This window comes from Camellia sinensis, chromosome 12 (genome assembly GCF_055761805.1).
Source record: "Camellia sinensis isolate YWXY chromosome 12, ASM5576180v1, whole genome shotgun sequence".
Lineage (NCBI taxonomy): Eukaryota > Viridiplantae > Streptophyta > Magnoliopsida > Ericales > Theaceae > Camellia > Camellia sinensis.
Genome location: NC_138972.1, coordinates 103,274,530 through 103,288,223, shown reverse-complemented (window position 1 = coordinate 103,288,223; position 13,694 = coordinate 103,274,530).

Below are 13,694 nucleotides of genomic sequence, written 5' to 3'. Positions count from 1 at the left end.
CGCAAAAATGAGGGGCATTCAAAGCCACAAAGAGGGCACTCCACTGCAACTACCTTAACCACACATCGCGTGGATTATTCAAAGAAAAACAAAGCTATAATATGCCAAAAGGAGCCCCAGAACCCACTAATATGGCAGCCCAAGGACTTAAACAAAGAGGCATGCACAATGACCTATTTTAAGGCACAAAAGAACAACTCTTCAAAGCTTTGAAAGGATGGTAAATGCAAGCATACAAGCATGGAGCATGGACTAAAATAGCATGATAAATGATTCCAAATCACTGAAATAACCCAAATAAAGCATGCTCATGACTCATACACTCAAAGCTAACAAGCTAGGATACATGGTGGCTATACGAAACATGGAAAACATGACCAAATCAACAACAAACAGAGCTTAAACATGCCAAAACATGGATAAGAGCTTCATGAAGTCAAGCTAAAACATGCAAGTATGATGGTCTAAATGCATGATACATGTTATGACAATAGAGGGGATTACAAAGCAAGTGCATGATGAAAACAATAGGTCATCGAACCAACATGAAACAGAGGTTTAACATGATAGACTAACACCAAATACCCTCTGAAATGGAGCCAAATAAAGCTATGCAAACATGCTACCTTTATGAGCCCTAAATATAAGCAAATGAGTCACAAGGGGAGAAGGGTGTCCCTCCCCTATACAAGACCTCAAAACCACTTCTCCACCACTAAAAATTCTCTGGATTTTAGTGGTGAGTAGGTCAATACATGAAGGGTTCCAAAGCCCAAAGAGGAAGGCACAAAAGGGGTCAAACAAGGCTTAAGAGTGGGTAGACGACCCCCAACACCAAAATGACCTTAAGCAACTATAACAAGCATGAAAATACAGAACTTTTATCAGTTATACACTAAGCTCAAAACAATATGAAAATAGGTCTAAAACCTTAAGCAAAAATGGGGAATAAAAAAGTAAGTTCTCACCCTTGAAGAACACTTCAAGAACACCAACTCCAACACCTCTTTTATATCAAAACCCAACTCAAAACTCTAAAATTAACCCCTTAAAACCTCAGCAACCAAAGTATAGTGTAACACTAGGTGTCTTAGTGCAAAACTAAGAACAAAAACCCTTTTGAACACTATTACACACACAAATATAGAGAGAGAGGGAGATATATTGAGAGAGTGATATATATCATATATCACAGGCTGTTCAACCTCTGGAAAGGGAGGGGAGGCCCTCCTTTTATAGGAATTCAATTCCTAAGCTTCTTGGAGAAGCTAACACAAGGGAGCAAATCCCTCAATACACGTTTATGGAGGGGGTGTATTGTGGATGCCAGTTGTGACAGCTGGCATAAAATATCTGCCAAAAGCAAATGGAAAGGGGTCGGCTGGAAAATATGGCCGATTGACCAACAAAAATGGCCAGTAGTAAGAAAACAGGGCCAGTGGCCTCAAGCCAAGGCCGGTGAGGTGTGGAGATGGCCAACAAGCCATTCCTTGCCCTCAAAAGCAAAAACACAAGTGTTTGGTGCATAACCAAGCATAAAACAAACAAGTCGATAGGTCTTGAGGCAAGGCGAGCGACCGAAACCTCCAAGAACTCAAGACGAACACGAACATGGATGATCATCGAGTGTACAAATGATGACGTCTACGTCTTGAGGACGGTCAAAAATGGGGTGTCTACAGTTGCCCCTCTTTGACAGAACTTGAAAGTCATAACAATGACGGGAGTGAGTGTCAAAGCCCCGAGACGTCCCATTTTTTGACAAGGCGGAAGACTTAGACAAAGCATACAAGCTAGCAAGATATGTGCCCGTAGGCAGGGGCAAGACGCAAGAACAATGCATAAAGCCGAGCATAACTTATGATTATGCAAAGAGAGCTACAATGATACAATTATGCAAACTAAATGCAACATTTTAAGCGAATGCTATGCAAACAAGTAAACACAAACCAAACTACATCTCATGCAGAAAGGATGTAAGAAAATTATACAATTCTCACTGCGTCTCACGCGGAGAAGACTAAGAGCAACCGTTGGGGAGACCCGAGGTCTCAAACAAGATCCCGATGCATTGCACATGAAAGGAAAGAGAGTGATACAAGCATTGAAACGTATTCCAAATGCTTTTCACCAAAGAGGGAGAAACATAGGGACATATCCTGGTGTTTCGGAAAGGTATAAGCATTGGAATGTATTCCAAATGCTCTTAACCAAAGAGGGAGAAACATAGGGACATATCCTGGTGTTTCAAAAAGTTACAAGCATTGGAACATATTCCAAATGCTCTTAACCAAAAGGGGAGAAACATAGGGACGTATCCCAGTGTTTCAGAAAGAAGGAGAAACATAGGGACGTATCCCGGTGTTTCGGAATGGCTCAAGCTTTGGAACCTATTCCAAATGCTCTTGAACCGAAAAGGGAGAAACATAGGGACGTATCCCGGTGTTTCAGAAAGGAGGAGAAACATAGAGACATATCCCGGTGTTTTGGAATGGCTCAAGCATTGGAACGTATTCCAAATGCTCTTAAACCGAAAATGGAGAAACATAGGGATGTATCCCGGTGTTTCAGAAAAGAGGAGAAACATAGGGACATATCCCGGTGTTTCGGAATGGCTCAAGCATTGGAACGTATTCTAGATGCTCTTAACCGAAAAAGGGAGAAACATAGGGACGTATCCCAGTGTTTCAGAAAGAACGAGAAACATAGGGACGTATCCCGATGTTTCAGAACAAGGAGAAGAAACATAGGGACGTATCCCAGTGTTTCGAAAAATGAGAAGAAACATAGGGATGTATCCCGGTGTTTCGAAAAGAGGAGAAGAAACATAGGGACGTATCCCGGTGTTTCAGAAAAAGGAGAAGAAAGATAGGGACGTATCCCGGTGTTTCAGAAAAAGGAGAAGAAACATAGGGACGTATCCTGGTGTTTCAGAAAAAGGTGAAGAAACATAGGGGCGTATCCCTGTGTTTCAAAAAAAGGAGAAGAAACATAGGGACGTATCCCGGTGTTTCAGAAAAAGGAGAAGAAACATAGGGACGTATCGCGGTGGTTCAACAAAAAGAGAAGAAACATAGGGACGTATCCCGGTGTTTCAAAAAAAGGAGAAGAAACATAGGGACGTATCCCGATGTTTCAGAAAAATGAGAAGAAACATAGGGACGTATCCCAGTGTTTTAGAAAAGGAGCATGCAAAACAATGCAAGTGAAAATGTGCATAACAATGCAACTGGAACGTGCATAACAATGCAGGTGGAATATGCATAACAATGCAACTGAAAGGGTGCATAGTAATGTAGGCAGAGTGTGCATAACAATGCTAAGAGAATAGTGCACAACAATGCATTTTCAGTGCAACATCAACAGCATGTTTGAAGTAAAATACTGAATAAGGAAATACACGCCTTAACGAGACCAATTCAAATGCATCCTCCGATTTACCTCTCGGAGGACTTGGCAACACGCTCAGCTCAAAAGGGTATACCCTATTCATATTGGCGACAGGTAACATCTGTATGTGAAACCCTCAGGTGCTGCTTGAACTGTCATTCTGACTTGAAACAAGCTTACACTTGGGGTTGAGATACACTCATACTCTAGAGAAACGACTAGGCCTGAGGAGGTGCACTTGGAATGCAGTCTCAGAATTTGCTGGAGTTAAAACACACTAAAATGCTCCACATTTTCCCTCTTTTCTTTTGCTTTGCAGTCTGGAACCCACATAGCTTCAGATAGGTCCTAATTTTACTGTTCTCACATGACCTTGGTTGAACCCTGTGGTTTTTATGAAAGAACAAATCCTGTTTTGCACAAATGTGGAGAATGGCACAGCACTCTAAGTACAAAACAAATTATTTTGAAATTGAGAGATGAGTTCTTGACTGGGGTATTGAGCCTACGACTGAACACAGCGCACTACGACTCAACAACGGAAAACAAAAGGTAAACAACCTAAACACATCGAGTAACACTCGAAACGACTCAAAACAAGAATCGAGATAAAACAAAAAGACACGACACTCAGACGTGCACAGGGAACCTGTTTCTCTTGGTATTATTTCCCACCGTTTCTCATTTGTGATCCTCGCATCACTCGGCCCTCAGGCTCTATTTTTTTTTTTTTGAAAAATCCTTTTTTCTCACTTTTTCTCTCAGAGCACATCTCTCTATTCTTCAATCTCTCATTTTTTATCCCTCCCCTAGGTGGTTGATGGATAAACAAGAAGTTGAGAGTTCTTGCCCCTAGCATTCTGCTAGATTCTCTTTCTTCTGCTCACAACAGTGAACTTCCCCCACAGAGGGGTTGTGATGCGGCTGGATGTGCAGCAAATCTGAAATTGACATTGGTTGATGATTCTCTACTGGGGAGTTTGGATGTGATTAGACCTGTCCAGATGAGGGAATGAAATATCTTGCTCCATTCCAGTTCGTGCTTCGCACTTAGCTTGATACCTCGCTGCTTGGAGGATGAGAGAACTTTCGACATTTTGCAGTTAGTTTCTATTGTGCCCTTTTCTGGCAGATACGGTGCCCTTTCTAGCAAGTATGTTGACAGCGGGGAAAAGACAGAACACCTGACTTAACTGTGCCCCTAGTTCATTATTTTGACCATTTTTTATTTTTGACGTTCTGTTAAAACAATTTTGACCAACATAAGAGTTAGATTAACATGCTTGTTCGATTTTCTGATTTAAAATCATGCAAGTTAGGTTATGAGGACTGAAATTTTTCCTTTTTGGGTCCAAGAAAATGGTCCAGTTTTGGAAAAATGTAATAATTTTCGAGAGAATTAGTCAGCCTCAGTAAAAATTCTCAAAAACTGTATTTGCAAATGGCCACTGCTCAACGAGCGCAGGATTTACTCTTGAGATGCACAACCTCAGATCCAAAACAATGGAAAATTGCCCCTTGTCTGAACGGCACTACATGGCAACTAAAAGTTGCCCCTAGTCTGAATAGCACCGCAGCACTGCATGGCAACGGAAAGTTGCCCCTAGTCTGAATAGCGCCACAGCACGTGGCAACTAGTTCTCACAGTGACAATTACAACCAAATTCTCGAATACAGAGAAGACAAAGACGACTAGAACCATCACATGGACACAGTCAAATTTGAAGTGTTTTACGGCTGGACTTCAGAACGAAGTTGCCTACGTATCCCAGACATGGGAATCAATTCTTACGTAGTTCGGGGGGTTAAGGTGCACTCGGGTATTAACCTCTCCTTTTGCGCTCTAACTTTTGCCAAGGCCGCCCTTCCAGGTTTTCAACCTTGCGAGCTTTGTTCTTCTTTTCTTTTCAATTCTTTTCATTTCTTTTCTTTTTTCTTTTTCATCTTTTCTTTTCATTTTCTTCATTTTCCTTCTTTTTTTTTATTCTTTGCATTTTTCTTTTTTTTTTTTTTGTTCTTTTTCTTCTTTTTCTTGCTCTAACTTTTGCCTGGGTCGCCCTTTCGGGTTTTCAGCCCAGCGAGCCTCCCAAGGGTAAGCGTTTAGCTTTGTCCATATTGAATGGTTTGAGATCTCGGAGCCATATGAATCCAAGAGAATGGCTGCTGTTCGCCGATGATGTAGAAGTCCATCCAACGGAGGGTGAATTTGCCCCTAGTGTTGTGGATAGGAACTTGGTTGTCCTTCAACAATACTTTCTTCTTTCCCCTTTCTGGGATTTGGCATTCTTGCTAGTCTTCCCTGGTTTGCAGAAAAGACCCATCTTTGACTCTTCGAGCACATCTGACATTTTTGCCCCTAGTTTAAGGGCTGCTTTTGATCTAGCTTCGCAAGCTTCCTTTGATCACATCTGATATTTTCGCCCCTAGTTCATGGGCTGCTTCTGATCTGGCCACACTGGCCTTACATTGTGGTTGACTGTTGAACATTCTGAATCCAAGTTCAAGGTTTGAAAGTAAAGGGGTCGAGTCTCGAGGCTAAGAGCGATCCTAAGCTGCACAATCTCAAGAGCGATTCCACACAGGTCTTCGCAGGGTCGCGCAAAATATTTTTTGAAATCTTTTAAGAAAGCGACAAATAGCTCGCGCTGAAGATAGTGTAGAACCAATCTGAATCAGGCCAGGATCCTTCTCAGTACTCACATTAACAAGCATGATCTCAATCATTAAGGGCTTAGCATGCCTCTCTTTCTCTCAATTGATCCAAAAAAAAAATTACAAATCCCGAGGCATTCCTTCCTCTTTGTTTTCATCACAATGTTCAAAAAGTTTTGAAAAACTCAGGTCAATGTAATGATTTGAAAGCACAGAAAAGACACAGTTTTTAGTCAAATACCACCATCTCATTCAGAACTTCTGGCACAACTAGCACAAGGCATGAGCAAACACAAGAGTGTGAAAATCACTGATGTTCATTCAAATCTGTTGACATTACTGGCTCCAAGGCAGAAACAGACTCAAAAAAAATGAAAGACAAACACAAAACAAGCAAGTGATGTCTGAGGTAACACCCCCAAAATCACCTGACTCCAACAAAACAAGACTGACTCGGTATAACAAGACAGACCCAACTGACTCAGTAAGAAAAGACTGACTCTATACAACATAACAGAACTGACTCAATACCCAAGTTAGAAAGCACAAAAACTAGCATTTGCACAATGCTCAAAATAGTGCGGGCCATCCACCACATCTGGAATAAACTGAACACCGCCCGCAGGTGGTTCATCCCCACTGATCACATCACACTATCCCCCCCAAGCTTATCTTTGTGAGACTGGTGCGGCGATGACCTTGTTGTCAATCAAATTTTGTATCTCATGGCAAAGACGGATGCAACTGTCGGTGTCATGACCGGTTTGTTGATGGAAAGCACAGTACTTAGTCGGGTCATGCTTTGGAGGGAGAGGATCTAGTAGAGGCCGTTGTTCTACCGGTTTCGAATGTCTTTTCCGGAGTAGGCCCCCTAGAGCTTTTGACAAAGGCATATAAAGTGGGGTGAAAACCCTCTTGCCTCGGGGTAGATAGTTCGAAGATCGGGGGTTTAGATTGGATGCGCCAACAAAGGTTGTGGCTGTTTTCGGAGTGGTGGTGACCATTCTAACTTCAGAAGATCTTGCAGTTGTATCACCACAGGTGGTCGCACTCGAACCGCGAGAAAACGTCTTCTAGGCTGCTCCTTTTCCTGGTCAACAAGGCCCTGCTTCATAGCATCCTCAATTTGCACCCCAATCACATGCAGGTCTGCAAAGGTGGGAAGGGGGAGAACGATCATCTTCTGCATGAGTTTGGGCTGGAGGTTGCGTACAACCATCCGTATCTGATCTTTGTCAATCGGCCTGATGGTCATCATCGAGGCTTTGGCCCACCAACGGGTTACGAAGTCTGAGAAGCTCTCCTTTGGTTCTTGCCTGGTGGTCTCAAGATCACGAGTTGTAATCTCAATTTACGTGTTGTAGGAGTATTGAGTTATAAAGGCCTCAACCATCTCCTCCCAATTCCTCTTAACAAAGTCTTCCAATTTTGCATACCAAATAGCCGCTACACCCGACAGGGTCTGGCCAAACAAAGAAAGCTTCTACAATCTGGAGAGGACCATCGGCCTTAAGATATCTGAAAATAGCCGCAGATGTACCATGGGATCTCCAGAACCATCGAAGCGGTCAATATCTGGCATCTTGAACCGGTCCGGTAATGTCACCACTGAGTCAGTGTACCCATCCTCTATATCCGGAATGGAGTGAGCTCCTTGAGACTTCTTGAACAGCTTTTCAAGCTTGCTCACTTTCAACGCAGTAGGGTCCACTTCAAACTCAAAGGGAGAATCCGGTGGGTTGATCTGTGCCTTGGATGGCTGAGGTAGGATTGGGGTTGGAGGTGGCCCCGTTGGGATGTCTGTATCTTCCTGGACGTGTATTGTCTCCCCAAGTATGTGAACTCTTGGTGGGGGAGGAACCTGGTGTGAAGCTGATGCTCCGGTCTGCTGCTGCAGCCTGGCGATTAACTCTGCCTATTGGGCCATGACCTCAGCCTGCTGTTTGGAAAATTCTGCTTGACGAGCAGCGTCCTGCTGCATGGTTTTCATACTCTCCTGGATCTGACGCATCATCTCCTCCATACCTGCCATAAGGTGCTGATCTAGCCGAATAACAGGTGTATCTCCCTGAGGTAAAAGCAGATATCTCAACCCAACTACGCACAGGTGAGATGGATAATGACCACTGATCCAAAGACTGTTGAACTGATGATCTGTGCTCGACTGGCCCTTTTTACCCTGCCTTTGGCGAAGGAACACTGATTTGCCCTTGAACTGAATCTCTGACCTGACAAAGTCTATCAATCACAAGTCCAATGTACCCGGGGGATGTTCGAGCCTTCTGAAGCTATAGTTCCAAAACCACCCCTAGCAAAAGAGAAAACAGACAGCACCTCAGCCGGATTTCACCAGAACAGATATAAGCATAGCTGAATGACTGTGCTCTCTACTGAATTCTGCAAAAAATTCTGCCTATAAACTGATACCCTCAGGTAAAACTGATTCTCCCAAATACTGATGCCCTCAGGCTTGATACCCAAACTTGCAACTGATACATGCATCCCTGTAGAAATGCACTCTAAAAACACATAGCAAGTGAGAGCCAAAACATCCCTATGTTGGGGTAGGGTTTTCCTGTCCTATTTTGTCAGGAGCTAGGGTTGCACCACGCACGCAGCGGTTTCAAACAACCTACAATCGGGTAAGCAACCTGTCCTAGTTTGGAATGGTCACTATGGATTCCTAATATGCACTAGGTCAAATGGTCAAAAAGGGTGCCCCGGTAAAAACCAGGGTTTGTGCTCCCATTGTGGCAGAGCCCGTAACCGGCCAGCCATATAGTACGCTTCCCAAAGCAAGCCTCCGGTAAACCGTTCAGGAATAGCAGATGGCAAACACAGTGTCCTAGGAGCACCAATGCAAATGCAATGCAAAGAGACACATAAGTGTAATCAAAACAAGATATCATGAGTTCGAGTCAATTTTTCTAAATCCCCAGCAGAGTCGCTAGAAACTATAGACGCGCCCGAACGTCTCGAGAAAATCCCGTTTTGTTCATTGGGGCTTACTACAGTTCGGATTCAATGTCACGGCCCTGTATCTAATCTCGTAGAGTGCAATGCAAGACCGATGGATCATCAAAGAGTCCAAATCCAGCAAATCGTTTTGGAAAATAGATTTTTAAGAAAAAAGTGCCAAACATGGACTGCTTTGCCAGATATAGAGTCGTCACCTAAATATTTTATTTTTGGGGGAATTTAGGAAACCCTGACTCGTGCCTAAGGCCACGTGTCTGTCATCACCAAAGTTTCCTCGGCTAAGGAACTTGGTTACGATTAGGGAAGGTCACTTCGTCAGCACCCCTGCTCGCCTGATCAAAGATCGGCCTCTACTAACCATGATATCGAGTTTTAAAAACATTATGTGTTCTTATTCCGGTTATTAACCTATAATTACTATGTGATGCGAACGACACACAAGTATAGACTAGATTGCCTAATTTGGAACAAAGCATCGCATATCCGTTTGTTTTGAAAATGGATTGAAGTTTGCTACTCGTAAGTAGGCTAAAACACGGGTTTCGACGAATTATTCCAATTCAAGCAACCCAACCCTCATCCACAGGCACTCAAGCAGTTATATCACATAAGCACATAGTCTCATGGCAAGCATGCTGTCATGTTTAACACTCACATACATGCAAGATGCTAAAGCATAAACACTCATAGTGTAGTCCGAGCCAAAACAAGGAAGATGCCAGTAATCAATGCATGATCCTAGCTATGTTAAGATGGCTAATGCAACGCATGCAAAATGCAACTAGAATAGGCTCGGCCAAGCTAAGAATGGCATGTGGAATGCGACAACTTGATACACGTATTCAAGTTGGAATTGAAATACTATGCAGTTAGTATGATGCGCCGAGCCCGGTGCATGCAATACAGATGAATGATGCAAACATGCGAGCATAAGTATGCTAATTGAAACATTCCCTAAACTAACCATCAAAAGCTAGTAAATAAAAAAGAAAAAGACGTGGGGTTGGAAGACATTCACACGCGCACGCACACTTATTACAAATTCGCCCTCTCGACGGAGGGTCCGAAAGAATAATACAAACCAAATAAATAATTAACTACTCTAGCTAACTAATTATTACAAACCCTTAATTAATTAACAAATTACTTACAAAATAAACTAAGTATGAAATTCAAAAGGCCGTCGCAGCTCCGCCTCGAAATGATTGGATGATGCATGCTCGATTTGCCTTGCTCGGAGACCCGTTGCCATGCCTCTGTTGCCTCTGTTTGCATTGTTCTGTACCTCTAAGAATTGTGAAAATCCTAAGGTTCCTTCTGAACCACTCCTTGAGCACTTTGGGATGCCACCGGCCAAGAGAAAACACCACCGGCCATGGAAATATGGTCATCGACCAAAAATGGGATCACCGGCTGGATATTGGTAGTCGGCCGGCACTGAAAGTTGCCGACCGGCCATTTCTTCCTACAGAACATTGGTTTTGCGGCAATAGAGGACAGACAGTGCATGGCATGGAATTTGCAAGCCAAATGTATGCACGACCACCCTCCCTATCATGCTATGAACTAAAGGGAGTGTGGCTCCTGACCCTTGGGCCACCGATCGCGCATTTCGATGGATGATGGCCGAAGATGTCAAGTGTGCAAATCAATATGAATGAATCTAACAAAACAAATGAATGCTACACACTCTATCATGTTGAATCAAGAGTGTCGGCGATCGAGGATTGAGGTACGTTTCGTCACTTCAAGTACGAACGTGCCTCATTCCTCATGTTTGGTTTGACACCCCAAACCAAACACAACGCAATGCATGCAAGTATGCCAAATGTAAGGCAATGCATGCAAACAATGCAACATAAGCATGCCAACTCAAAGTATTGCAATGTAACATGAACATGCCAAATGCAACATGGCTCAAGCATGCACACAAAGGCTAAAGTGGCGAGCATGCCAAATGCAAAGCAACCTACATAAGCATGTGACAAAAGGCAAACTAGCAAGTATGCAACAAGACGTACCATGTTAAGCATGCGGCTATATACAAAGATGGACTTAGACCATAGTGGGGAGACCTCAGCCATGTCCAAAACAGTAGCCAAAGTGATGAATTAAGGCGCCGAAAGGGGAAAACACGCATGTTCACACATTGATCCATAAACTATGCAACAATGCACGATCCTCAAATATGAGTGAGATGTGATAAACATGAGAATATGACGATGCAATAGGCTCTGAAATCATGTTAAGAGTGATGCCCAATCAACTAAACAAGACAAGCATGGCATGCTAATGGATTTAAAGCTCAAAGGTAACCAAAGGACTTGAACCATGGCCATGTCAACCAAGCCCCAAAGGACCAAGGTGACCCAAAACAGTCCCATGGCAGGCCAAAATAATGCTAGAACATGCATGGGATGAGGCCAAAACATGCTAGGAAATGGGCGCAAAAATGAGGGGCATTCAAAGCCACAAAGAGGGCACTCCACTACAACTAGCTTAACCACACATGGAATGGATTATTCAAAGAAAAACAAAGCTATAATATGCCAAAAGGAGCCCAAAACCCACTGATATGGCAACCCAAGGACTTAAACAAAGAGGCATGCACAATGACCTATTTTAAGGCACAAAAGAACAACTCTTCAAAGCTTTGAAAGGATGGTAAATGCAAGCATACAAGCATGGAGCATGGACTAAAATAGCATGATAAATGATTCCAAATCACTGAAATAACCCAAATAAAGCATGCTCATGACTCATACACTCAAAGCTAACAAGCTAGGATACATGGTGGCTATACGAAACATGGCAAACATGACCAAATCAACACCAAACAGAGTTTAAACATGTCAAAACATGGATAAGAGCTTCATGAAGTCAAGCTAAAACATACAAGTATGATGGTCTAAATGCGTGATACATGTTATGACAATAGAGGGGATTACAAAGCAAGTGCATGATGCAAACAATAGGTCATCGAACCAACATGAAACAGAGGTTTAACATGATAGAATAACACCAAATACCCCCTGAAAGGAAGCCAAATAAAGCTATGCAAACATGCTACCTTTATGAGCCCTAAATGCAAGCAAATGAGTCACAAGGGGAGAGGGGTGTCCCTCCCCTATACAAGACCTCAAAACCACTTCTCCACCACTGAAAATCCTCTGGATTTCAGTGGTGAGAAGGTCAATACACGAAGCGTTCCAAAGCCTAAAGCGGAAGGCACAAAAGGGGTCAAACAAGGCTTAAGAGGGGGTAGACAACCCCCAACACCAAAATAACCTTAAGCAACTATAACAAGCATGAAAATATAGAACTTTTATCAATTATACACCAAGCTCGAAACAATATGAAAATAGGTCTAAAACCTTAAGCAAAAATGGGGAATGAAAAGGTAAGTTCTTACCCTTGAAGAACACTTCAAGAACACCAACTCCAGCACCTCTTTTTAATCAAAACCCAACTCAAAACTCTGAAATCAACCCCTTAAAACCTCAGCAACCAAAGTATACTGTAACACTAGGTGTCTTAGTGCAAAACTAAGAACAAAAATCCCTTTTGAACACTATTACACACACAAATATAGAGAGAGAGAGGGAGATATAGAGAGAGAGTGATATATATCATATATCACAGGTGTTCAACCTCTGGAAAGGGATGGGAGGCCCTCCTTTTATAGGAATTCAATTCCTAAGCTTCTTGGAGAAGCTAACACAAGGGAGCAAATCCCTCCATACACATGTATGGAGGGGTTGTATTGTGGATGCCAACTGTGACAACTAGCATAAAATATCTGCCAAAAGCAGATGGAAAGGGGTCAGCTGGAAAATATGGCGGATTGACCAACAAAAATGGCCGGCCGACCAAAAACATTGCCGACCGACCAAAATATTTGGCCAGTAGCAAGAAAACAGGGCCGGTGGCCTCAAGCCAAGGCCGATCAGGTGTGGGGATGGCCACCAAGCCATTCCCTGCCCTCAGAAGCAAAAACACAAGTGTTTGGTGCACAACCAAGCATAAAACAAATAAGTCGAGAGGTCTTGAGGCAAGGCGCGCGACCGAAACCTCCGAGAACTCAAGACGAACACGAACATGGATGATCATCGAGTGTTCAAACGATGACGTCCAAGTCTTGAGGACGATCAAAAATGGGGTGTCTACAGTGCCTTTCATGAACTGAAAACGAGATTGACCACTGCACCAGTGTTGACATTGCCCATAGGTACAGAAAACTTTGTAATTTTCAGTGATGCATCTTATAAGGGTCTGGGTTGTGTGTTGATGCAGAATGGGCGAGTAATTGCTTATGCCTCCCGACAGTTGAGGCCACATGAGAAGAACTACCTAACACATGACTTAGAATTGGTAGCAGTTGTATTTGCTTGGAAAATCTGGCGACATTACTTGTATGGGGCAAAGTGCGAAGTCTACACGGATCACAAAAGCCTAAAGTACTTCTTTACACAGAAAGAGTTAAATATGCAACAAAAAAGATGGCTTGAATTGATAAAAGATTATGATCTTTAGATTCAGTATCACCTCGGGAAAGCCAATACAGTTGCTAATGCCTTGAGCAGAAAATCGATGGGGTGGGGAATTTAGCATGCTTGCTTACTTAACAGAAAGAAATCTTACTAGATTTTGAGAGAACCGAGATTGAAGTCGTA